Source organism: Condylura cristata, unplaced genomic scaffold (assembly GCF_000260355.1).
Source record: "Condylura cristata isolate star-nosed mole 26May11 unplaced genomic scaffold, ConCri1.0 scaffold00032, whole genome shotgun sequence".
Classification (NCBI taxonomy): Eukaryota; Metazoa; Chordata; class Mammalia; order Eulipotyphla; family Talpidae; genus Condylura; species Condylura cristata.
This window is the reverse complement of record NW_004567133.1, coordinates 11,911,622-11,923,736: the sequence shown is the minus strand read 5'-3', so window position 1 is coordinate 11,923,736 and position 12,115 is coordinate 11,911,622.

Genomic DNA, 12,115 nt, shown 5'->3' with positions numbered 1-12,115 from the left:
TCCGACAGTGGTATGCAGTGAATACTGAGTTGCCCTGATGCACAAGGAACATTGGGCGTGGTTGCAAATTCAACAAGCCAGATGCAAGTAATAAAGATCAGTTAGCCCTGGACACATCACCCATGCAGATTCACTGGACTATGGTGTCTATGAGGACCCTGCCTCTGGTCATGGCCACCTTCTTTGATGGAAAGAGAATTCTAAGAACCTTGGTCAAGAAGGAAGTGAGATTGGCAAGGAAACATAATGACTCTGAATCTTTGCATGCTTCTTGTAAATGGCCCTAACTTAGCCAATACCTCAGCTAGAAACCTTCCGAAAAGAGACTTAACAATCTCTTTGGCTGGCTGAGCCAAGACCAGAGTAGAGGGACCCAAAGCTCCTTAGAAGTGAAAGACACCTGTGCATCCACCAATAACTACTGACCTTGCGCCTTCACCAGTTGAAAATTGGTTTGAGCACCGTTTTGACTGAGCTACCTTAGAAATAGCTGTAGTCAATCTCGCCTATGTTCATTAAAGCCTAGGGACAGCCTCCCCCATGCTCCCCGCCTCCCCCCCCCTCTCTCATAGAACCAGTTACCTCCATGGGTCCTTGCCCATTTTTTCTTCTACAGGACATCTGCTTGCTTCCAGGAAGATTCTTATCTTTAGAAACTGTAAGTAGATTTACTTACTGGCTTTAATTATTCCCCCACCTGTGATAATATTAGACACCTACCTGGTGCCATGGCCTCATGGTGGATAACATTGCCCTACCCTCTGGCTATGGACTTGGTCACATGCATTGCCTTGGCCAGTGGAATGTGAGTAATCAAGATATAAATGGGGACTTAAGATGTGTTTGCTTGATTGGCCTTGTGGTTTTGACGTTAGCGTAACATTGACCTTTCCTGACTTGCCAGCTGGCCTAATGAGGATGAGAAGCATGGAGAACAGAGCATAACCTAGAGCAACTGCACCCAGTTACCTCCAGTCCACAATATTGTGGACAAGGAATAAATGCTTGCTGTTATGTGTTACCTGCATTTGGTAGCACAAATCATGCCAATAACTACTTCGCAGACTAGCAATAGCTAGTTCAGGACCCCTCTGCCTACATGGACTTTTCCTGCTTGGACACATGAAAGTCACCCTGTGGCGCCCTCTCCCTGTTATGTTCTCTGTTATAAACTGATGACATCCCCCTGCGTCCTCTACCTGCTGATGTGTTCTACATCTTTCTGACTTCTAGTCCTTGTCCTTTAATAATAGTTTTATCTTGCCCTAGTCAGAACTGTGCTCTTGGTTGCCTCTCTGATATTGCTACCTGCTCAAGCATGAACTTCATTGGGCCTCTTTGCTTGCACAGGTTGAACATTTTGTGGTTGCTGAGAATACACAACCAGTCTAAGAACCTCAGCTCCCCACCTAGGTTTACTTATTGCTGAGTTGTATCCAGATACAGCTCCCTTTACCCCAGTTTGCTCCCAAGCACGTGGTGGAGAAGCAGTACAACCTAGTAAATATTATAGTCTCGGGACCTTAGGCAAGCATTTGCATTTCCTTTCTATAACCATGGACACCGATGCCTGCTTTCCTCAGATAACAATGAAGATTAATTCATAGAAACTGCAGTATAGAGCCTGGCACATAGTCAGCCTGCAGATTGTCTTGTTATTATCTTCACTAGTACCCTTTAGTATTCTCTGCCAACTCTGTCAATATTCTCATCAGTGACTGGCATAAAGCATATGAACAGTTAACCAAGAGTTGACGCTTCTGAGATGTAAATGGTGATTTAATGCTTTAGTGCCAGTTTCTCAAACTAAAGTATGCATCTCCCTGTAGTATATGATTCTGCGCTAGCAGGTACTCAGAAGCCTTGAAATAAATATGGCCCAACTCTCTAGAATGTTAATTTTGCTTCCAATAAATTACATACACTACTCTTACATAGTAGAATTAATTTTTTAAATCTTATTAGCTTGAGGAAAATTTATCATAGGGAAGAAATTACCTGTGTTTAACCAGAGGTTTGATTAACCTTGGGATGGAAAATGAGGTCTGTGTTATAAAGAGTCAACATAAACATTAAAGTATTTTTTTTTAATTCCAAGTGACAGAAAACCAAACTCAAATTGGCCATAAAAACAAAGGGGATATATATTAGTTCTTGTATCCAAAAATCAGATAGGTCTTATTTCAGGCAGGCTTTTCCAGAAGCACAAATGATTTTAACCAAGGACCCACTTTTTTTAAAAAATAATATAATAGTTTATTTTTTACATCACTTTGTGTCTTTTCCCATCTCAGTTATAATCCCTGTGGGCTTCCCCTCACCAAGTCACCCATGTGCCATCACCATATCCCCGTGCATTTTCCCACCATCGTTTTTGACCCCATTCCCCACTCCACCCCCATAAAATGTCTCTGGTGTATAGTTGTTCATCATCATCATCATTATTATTATTTTCTCCCCTGAGGACCCACATTTTATCTGTCTTCTTTGTTTTCTGTGGCATTTGACTTCGTCTTCAGGTTCTGGTAGTTTCTGTGCCTCCAGCTCTGAGCTCTCTCTTTATGATAACAAAATGGCTGCAGTAGTTTCTGTCTTATAACATATAGTCCAAAAAAAAGGACCATGTCTCCTGGTGATTTCCTCCTGAAATCCTTGGACTGCCTCTTTCTCACTGGTTCAAACTGGATCATGTGTTCAACTCTGAATCAATCACTGTGACCAGGAAGCTGGGACATGCTAGTCAGCTGGAGCCTATCAGAGCCAATCCCAGTGTTTGGGGAGTGGGAGTTATTCTACCCAAACTACAAAGCTGAGGATGAAGGGTGCATTCCCCAATAAAAGAGCAAAATGCTGCTGATGGGCATTGGCTATTTGGATGGGGAATGGGTGTGTGGGCAGTTACACAGAGGTCTAACATGCCCACTGAAAGAGATGGTTGAGTAGCTTTCAAAAGGTAGAGGAATGTGCTTCATAGATAAAGAGGGAGAAGAAAAATGATTACGTTTGATGTGATAATGTGTGTATTTATGTATGTATGCTTGTGTGTGTATCAAGGGATGTTTAGTGTTCAGATTATTATATAAACACCTTCCTAGTAGCAGGCTGGTAAACATTTATCAGTTAACTCTCCAGAGAGACATATATAAGTTCTAAATAAACTTTACTGCTACAGAGGACATATAACACCCAATTTACCCTGCTCCTTACCACACAGCCATTTGGTTCTTATGTCATGCTTTCCTGACTTCTGCAAAATTCTTGTATTCATAGCTGATCTCTAGTTGCAATTTCACCAGGACTTAACAAAACCAGGCCACAGATAAGTACTTGATTATTGGCATCGTTCCCATGAGAGTGGGGTAGATATTGCTGTTTGTGTTGACAAAGGGGATGGAGGTTTAACTAGGAAGACAGACATGTCAGAATTTGATCTATTTGTCAATGAGAGGAGTGACTTCTTTGGGAACCATCACAGTTTTCAAATATAAAAAACAAAATTTCAGTTTTCTATGCTAGTCACAGATATGATCCACTTCAATTTAATGGGCATTATTAGCATAGTCCCTATTAATCTTTAAGTCTAGATAATCAACAAAAACAATAAATCAAGCCTTGAATTGTAGCATTTGCCAGCTTAGGGGATATAAATATTCCCACTGTGGCTGATTTCATACCAGTGTGAAATCTTTAAACACAGCATTGGGAAGAGGTGTGCGATCAGCCCATTTCACCCACATGAGTGTTGTAGACAAACATTCCAACAGCATAGATAATAAAATCTCGTGGGATAATTGATAAGTATGGGAGGGGTTAATATTGTTTATCTTTATTAATAGTTTACTTAATTTTGCATTTGTATAATTTAATATTTTTAAATGACTGTTTAACAGCCAGATTGCAGAGTTCCTGAGCTGTGTGAGCTGGGTCCAGCTTATCCTTGCCCTTCCTCCTTTCATCCCCCAAGAGTGATGATTAAAGTAACTGGATCTGTAGAGACCAGGATCTTATGAGGATGATTTTAGTAAAATTCAATATGGGTCACATCATATGCATCCAAAAGTAGAGATGACTGGTTAGAGGATTCAGAAACAAATCCAGTGGAAGCAGAAGTTGATTAATTTCTTAAGTATTTTATTTATTTATTTGTGCATAGAAGAACTGGGGTATATAGGTTAGAGATGTGGAGGGTGAGAGCATTCACCAGAGACAGGGTGGGGAACAGAACAGGTGGATCTACTGAAATCCACTGATCAGACATGAGGAACTTGAGGATATAAACACCCACCACAACCCCACCAGGAAATTTCAGAATTTGGGGGAATGGTTATATATGTCCACTTCCTAGAGCATGAACTGTTCTAGGAAATGCTAAAATGAAGACCAATATTCTGGGGTCAGCTAATATCTGAAATTATGTATGTACACTATTAGCTAATATCTGGGGACTGTATCGTATTGAAAATGGAGTACAAAATTGTATCACTTTCAGGATAAAGGAGAAGATGGCAAAGGAATTCCCCTGTAGGAACCAGCTTGAGCTGGAAGCACTAATTCTGGGTTTTTTTCCTTCTTCCGCAGGACTCAGGCCCTCATGCTTCCTCTCCCCTGAGCGTCTTTGCTTCCATCTGGTCTTGACACATTAGTTATATGACTCTATGCCTGGCTAGTCACCACAGCATCTTCCTGGAAGCATTTGAAAAATAGAAATTCCATAATTCCACTCGCAGATGTTCTGTATCCCTAGATCGAGACTTAGAATTGAGACCGAATTCTAAAACCCCGGCCACCCAGGGCGCCCAGCCTGGGTGTGGAGAAACTACGAGAGGGGCAGGCTTGGGTCTGATGCTCTGCCCTGAAGTGCAATGGGCAGATTGCATGTCCTCCTGGGACAGTTTGTCCTTCAAGTTCGGTTATTCAGGCAGTGACAAATGCCACTGAAGGCCAGGGACACCTGTCGTCCTCCTTTTCCTGGCAAGTTCCTTTCCATCTTCACAGCCCAGTCTGCATGGCCTCACCTTTTAGCAGCATGGAAGAATCGAGGTCCCTTTTTGAAGGGAGATACTCTGGTTGCATTCAATTGAAAACGTTTCTCTCTAACAAGGAAAATGTTGGCTCCCACCTCATTGCTGGATCAGATTGGCTCTGCAAGTCACACACATTCTTCCAGATGGAAAAACTTGGTGTGAACTTTTAAATCAGTTTAATAAAATTATTAACCTGCCTCCTGGGTTACCATGCACCAGCTGAATGCAGGAAGAGAAAAGGGGCCTAAGTATCTAATTGAACACCTGAAAATTCCTGAAGATGATTATGCCATGGACAGAAGACATACTGAGGATTGTAAGAAAAGGCTTAATAAAAAAATGTAAATGGAAAGGCCATAAAATTCAAATGAGGCTCATTCCCCAGGTTATAACAAGTTCTGTGCTCAGACCTTGTTAATAGCTTTTAAAAAAAATAATTTTATTGTAGCTTCTATTTTTTCCTGTCGGTATAATTAGAGCTTAATTAATTTCCCCCTAAAGGGGAAAAAGAGGACAAAATGGTATTTGATCTGAGACATGTACAGCCAGCAAAGTGATTAAGATCAGCAAGTGGATTCCTGTTACCTTTTTTCCTAGTAACTCTTCTGGGAGGCAGATGGCTTTGGACAGGGATTCCCACGTCTCCCCCTGGACCTGACAATCAGCAGGGCCAGGACATGCATTATTTAGACAGAAATCTTACAATTAAAAAAGAAGTCAGCTGTCAAACAGAGCCTGCTGCATTCATTTACTGGTATTAAGAGGGGTTAGTTACATCTTGGATGTAAAATATGGTTCGCTGTACAAAAGCATAGCTCATGTTTGGTTCCAAAAAGAACAGTAAAATTTAGAAGTGGGATTGAATCCCGCCCAGCTCTGGCACTGAAGCTGCGTGGCTTTGCAGACTGCCCTGAGCTTTCATTCCTTAGAATCTGTTAAATGAGAACAGTAATAATACCTGATCAATAGGCTGGTCAGGAGGAGTAAATGAGGTCATGTAACAAAAAGCATGGGGGTAGGAATTTGCAATATAATAGTATGATTTTTTTTCTTTTGCCTTGGTTTCACAATGCAGTCTAGTGGAATTTGTCTTGAGCAGTTTCCAATGTTAGGATTAATGAGTTTGCATGGCGATGACTTATTATACCAAGCCTGATAATGCGACCTCTGGTGGCCTCAGAGTCTCAGGAGACACAGCCAACAACACAGGTGTGCTAGCTAATTAGAGGAGAAACAACAGGCTAAAGAACCCCAGTCTGTTCACACTTGGGGTTCAGGGAATGGCATGTCAGAGGGCCAGGTACAAAGTGGCAGAAAGTGATTTAGGGTGGGGGGCTGGGGATAGAAGAGGATAGAGAGAGAGAGATACATTTGTCTTCTAAAAACAAGCCAGCCAGCCCATATATGGCCCCTGGCCTTCAAAGCTGCAGGAGAACAAGGCAGAGAAATAACAGAGTCCACAGGTATAGTTACAAATTCCAAATTCCTCTCTCAATAATTGCTAGAATAAGTGCATGTAAAACCAGCAAGGATAGAGAAGACTGGACTGACACAGGACCAACTCACTGAATTAGCATCTACAAGACACTCTAGTCGCGGCAGAATATGTATTCTATACAGTGTGTTTTGAATGACCACTCAAAACATTTAGCAATCTAGACTATATTCTGGACCAGAGTACAAGTCCCAACATAGTTAAAGGTTTCAAATCATTCAAAACATATTTTCTGGCTACTAAATTAGAAATTAATTAATAACACCTCTCCAGGAAATCCCAAATACTTGGAAACTAAATAACATATTTCTTAATTAACCCATAGGTCAAAGAAGAAATCAAGAAGGAACTGGAATGTTTTTGAACTGATTGTCAGGAAAAAACAGTAAATGAAAAGCGGTTGAGTGTGGTAAAAGCAGCAGTGAGGGAGGAGCTATTCAAATAGAATGTCTTCATTGAAAACTAGGGTGGTGTCAATCAGTGACCAAAGTAGCCATCTTAAAATAGAAAATGAAGACCAAGTTAGATTCCAAGTAAGCAAAAGAAAGAAGAAAGGATAAAATAAATGTCAAATGAAATAGAAACCGGGGGAGGGGAGGGAGAGGGTAGGCAAGCTAAAAGCTAGTCCTTTGAAGTCACCAATCCAGTAAATCCAGTTGATAAACTTCTAGCCAGAGTGATCAGAAAAAGAAACACACAAATATCAACATCAGTACTGAAAAAGGTGGTCCCTTTACAGATTTCACAGCTATTTAAAGGGGAATGAGGTGAACATTATGAACAGCTTTTGTCTGTAATTTCATTTACAAGGTGGAAATGGATGAATTTCCTAAAAGATACAAACTGTAAAAGCTCATTCCAGATGGAATAGATATCCTGAATAGTGCTAGATCTATTTAAAAATATGAAATTGTAGCTTAAAAACTTCTCACAAATAAAACTCTGGCTCAGATAATTTCCCTGGTGAATTCTCCTAAAATTTTAGAAAGAATAGCGTTTATTCTATGCAAACTCTTCCAAAAATTTGAAGTATTTGAAGAAAAAAAGAATACTTCTTTTTTTTTTGTAAGAATCCAGAATTATTCTGATACCAAACTCATTGGAGACATTTATAAGAAAAGATATAACTCCCCCAATTAATCTGAATGTGAAAAGATGATTCTCCAATCAGTCTGGATGAAAACCCAGTGGATAAGCATTTAACCCATCCAATCTGGGTTCCGAATTCCTTCTCTGACATACGCCAGCTGTGTGGTCTTGAACAAGTTACTTCACCTTTCTCACCCTCAGTTTCCTTATCTGCAAATCAAGGTAACAACAGTACCGAAGTGTGAGGATTAGGGTGAAGATTAAACTAGATAAAATAGCAACAATGCCTTTCAACAGTGCTTGGCCCATAAGAGGCAGCTCGATAACTATTAACCGTAACAAGATAATATTCTTGTTGAGATAATGGAGGCTTATGCCCTTTGTGGTGTGAATAAATGTTTGCAGCTGGATGTTGTGTTTTGATCAATGAAGCCATTTCAAAGTTATTGTTTTTCTTTGCATTTAAAGGAAGCATTACAATCGTCTATAACTACACTACCTAAATAACCACATAACTTTATCTCAAACAGGAAGTGGTGGTCTATTATTTTTCTTTTCCTTTTTCTATCTTAGGAAGAAGGAAGAATTTTCTGTTCTAATCTAAGGTAAAAATTGCTCTCCGCCATCTGTTTTCCTGCTAGCAGAAGACCCACCTTCCTCATATGGCAGACACGCCCTTCAAGCTGAGATAGTCCAAAGATGCCTCACAGGCTGAACCTGCTGGTTTACCCAAGCCCATGTGGCTCACTGCCTTTCTCGAGAAAAGTCTGTTTGGAAAAGAGCTTTACCTGACTCTGCTCTGTATCTTGCCTGCCCCCGTGGGCTGGAGAATAAACATCAAGAGCTAGTCCAGAGAGCTCATCCCTGTTTGTGCCTTCCGCAAAGGTTCCCACCCTGAAATGCCTTCCTTTCCCCTCCTGGTTCACAGAGGCTCCCCTGCAGAGCTGGACCTCGAGTTCTAAGTACGTGGTCTACTCCCACCACCAGCACCAGATGTATCATGGCCTGGACAGGCATCAGCATTCCGTGGAAACATCCCCGCCTGCCCCTGGCCCTACAGAGGGGTCCTGCTAATACTCTCTTTACTGCAGGGGCCGATGACAGCAGGACAGGAGAAAGACTCGTTGTGTTTGGTTGGTTCTTGCTGTTGAAGCTTGGAGCACAACGGCCCTGCCTGCTTGTTACTGTGATTAACAAGAGACTGTCCCCTCTTCGGACAAGCAGGGTTCCTCATTGTCCTTCAGGGAGGGGACCAAGTCGATTGACAGAAAAAGGAACTAAAAGTACCGTGGTCGTCTCTCTCTTCTGGGGACCAAGCCAGGGATCCTTCACTGCAGCGTTATTGAAGTTTTGTGCCTGATGGTTCTTTTTTGGGTGGGGACACTCCCCTGTACCTGTGGGGTGTTAGCAACACCCTGGCTTCTGCCCCCAGGAGGTCAGTGAGCTTCTTCTTCCCAGTTATCATTGAAACGCCTTCAAGCACTGCCAGATCTCTCTGGGCCACCCCCCACCACCACCACCCCACACCCTGCTCCCACCCCTGGGCATTGAGATCCATTACCTTGCAGTCCCGTGGGAGTCAAGAGACATGTCATGAGACCATCGAGCTTTTTCCTGGAAACGTAGGGGAAGGTAGCAGATGCCTCAAGTTTTCACAGCAGATCACCAAGCAAGGGGAAATGAGTTTGCACACACTGTTTGGGCAGCCATCCACCTCTCTGGAATGGCCGACCATTGTCTGAGTGGGAAATAAAGCACTGACTTTTTTCATTGGAAAAATATAATTGCTTTGCTGGGCTTTCCAGTAGGGCCAAGCTGGAGGAGGCTTGAATTAACATTCTCCCCCCGCCCCCCCCCCACACAATGTAGGGTGACCTCCAGGGACGTGATGCAGAGCAGGGGCAGGTAGGCACCCAGTGTCTCTTCCCTGAGCAGTCACAGAACAAGTAAGACTAGGAAGGCTCCAGTCAGAGAAACAGGCTAGAGAAGGGTGACATCAGGCCCCTCTCTGCAACTGTTGTCACCACAGATCAGTGGTGTGAAATGGAGCAGGCCTGGCCAACCAACACAGTGGCAAGAGGCTGGGCTGTGTTGGCTGGGAGAGGCCTCTGCATCCTAGTCCCTGAGGCCTGTGAACCCGCTACCTCACAAGGGAACCTGGACTTTGCAGCTGTGATTAAGTTAAGGATCTTGAGGTAGGACATTATCCTGGATTATCCTGACAAGCCTGATGGAATCTTAGCAGCTTTCTGACAAAGAAGGGAAGGTCAGTCGGAGGTCAGGCAGAAGCTGTGTCATGAGGGGTCAGAGGGAAAGACAGGACAGCTGAAGATGTGTTAACCCTGATGGCTTTGAAGATGTGTTAATGGGAAGGATGTCCTAAAGGAACTCTCAGAGTCTTGTAGAGCCCACCCCCTACTCCAGCTTTCTGAACTCTAGCCTCTACTCCAGTGATTGGAAACTACAACTCCCTTGCGAGGACCCAAGGGCAGAGCTAGCAGGAATTCCGGGACATTTGGGGGGTAAATAGGGCGAGATTGCATCTCTCTCTCTCTCACTCACTCGCTCACGCACACGTGAAGCAGCTCTCCTGACTGCGTGACTCGGTGTGTTCAGTCAGCCTAGCCGTAAGGCATTCCAGTTAACTTGTATCCCGCTCTCTTTCCCTGGGTTGTTTCCTATTCCTTTCCCCTTTTGTAAATAAACCCATCATTGACCCTTTCGTGTGTCTCTGCAGTGTAACCGAATCGTGAGCACGCGGGTGAGGCCCCACAGACAGGTGACCCGGTCCACTCTGGCCTACCCTGTAACAGTACTAGAGTGGACCCCTTAACGGTTTTGTGGCCTTAGGGTTTAGTACTTTTATCAGCTCTCCAAAAGCCTTTTCTTTCTAAATAATGTCATAATCCTAAATCAATAAATTAGGAAATTTGAGGTTCCGAATCACTTCCAAGTCTTCTTTCTCCTTCCCCTGAGAACCCTTTATGAAAACCCGGGACCTACTGCACCATGGAAAGCCACAGACATAGCTGATACAAGATCTCCTTTTCTCTCAGGAAACCGTTATGCACGCTCTAAGTCTAATAAGCAGAGATCTGATTTCCCTGAGGCTCTGGAGCCGGGCAGAGGGCCCTTACTCTCTCCACCAGCCCCAGGAGGGACTGATGATAAAAAGAAGCCAGCTTTATGCAGACTTGGGAGCCTGCCCTCCTACTCAAGTTCCCCACCTGGGCCCAAGGTCAAGGCCATATGGCTGCAGAGCCCAGCTCTTTAGCATCAGAAGTAAAGTAAATCCTGGCCTTCTTTCCTCCCCCACGGAAGGCAGCAGGATGCTCGGGACCTATCTCTGGTAATATCAGGTTTATAAGAACAGTTTCTCACTTTTATTCATTTGAGAATTGAATTAGCTTTCACGTTTGCCTCCACAGCTTCAAAGAACATCTCCCAGCCATCATTTACCACACTATTAAACCGAGGAGCATCTTGTCGGTACATCTGATAATTTGATTCTGAGTGATGTTTGTGTTGTTGCTAAGCATTTTAGCCAGCAACAATAACGTTTGGAATGTGTGGCTGGGCCTTTTAACTACCAACTCAAAAGAGATTTCGACAACTGGCTGTAGGACTGGTAATGAAGAGACTAGATTACTTTAAAAGTTATTATGTTTCAATAGGGGGAACTGGATTCAATTTAAAGATACTCCCAGCTCTGGCCAAAGTAACATCTTCAGTTTCTCACATGAAAGGAGGTAAAAATCTGATGTTAGAACAGCAAGGAATTTTCCAAATCTCAGCATTAGCCTAGGTTCAGGCTTCCTGCAGTGAAGGTCTCTGTTCAGTTCAAACTTGTGAGATCTGTGAAAGGTTATAAGGGAGTGATAATTTAGGTAGGGGTAATGGGTAGGTTAGAGGTGAGACTACAGCATTTGACCCAGAAGACTGAGGGCTGTAGAAGGATTCTAGGGAGCAGAATCTGTCAGTCTTGGCACTATTTGAGACGGGACTATCCTTTATTTGGAGAAATGTCTATTTTAGGTCACTGAGGAGAAGCCCTCATCTCTACCCACTACATATAAGCAGCAAACTCCTTCCAGAATGACAACCAAAATTGTGGCCAGATATTACCAAATGCCCTGCAAGTCAAAATCACTCCAATTGGAAATCACTGTCTTCGAGAATGTTTCCAGTACCTGATGGAAAGTGAGAGCTCAGTCCTTGGTGACTGTTACTAATTTTTGTCTTATAAAAGTGCCTGATCAGCCAGAGCTAACCCAGTATTGGTGTCCTGTCTGTGGGTCTCTACTATATCCAGTAGACCATGGTTGTCTTTGGCTGTAGCTGAGAATGTCTAGGGAGATATGGCTTGTATGTGATGTACCAGGCAGAATTATCTGATTTTCAGGCTCGCAGTGTCAGTCTTCGAGTCATGATTTTGCTCAGAGAGAGGGAGGCTCTTCCACAAACAAGGCAGACAATGCTTTGCATCCATCCTTCTCTTTGCTTAATA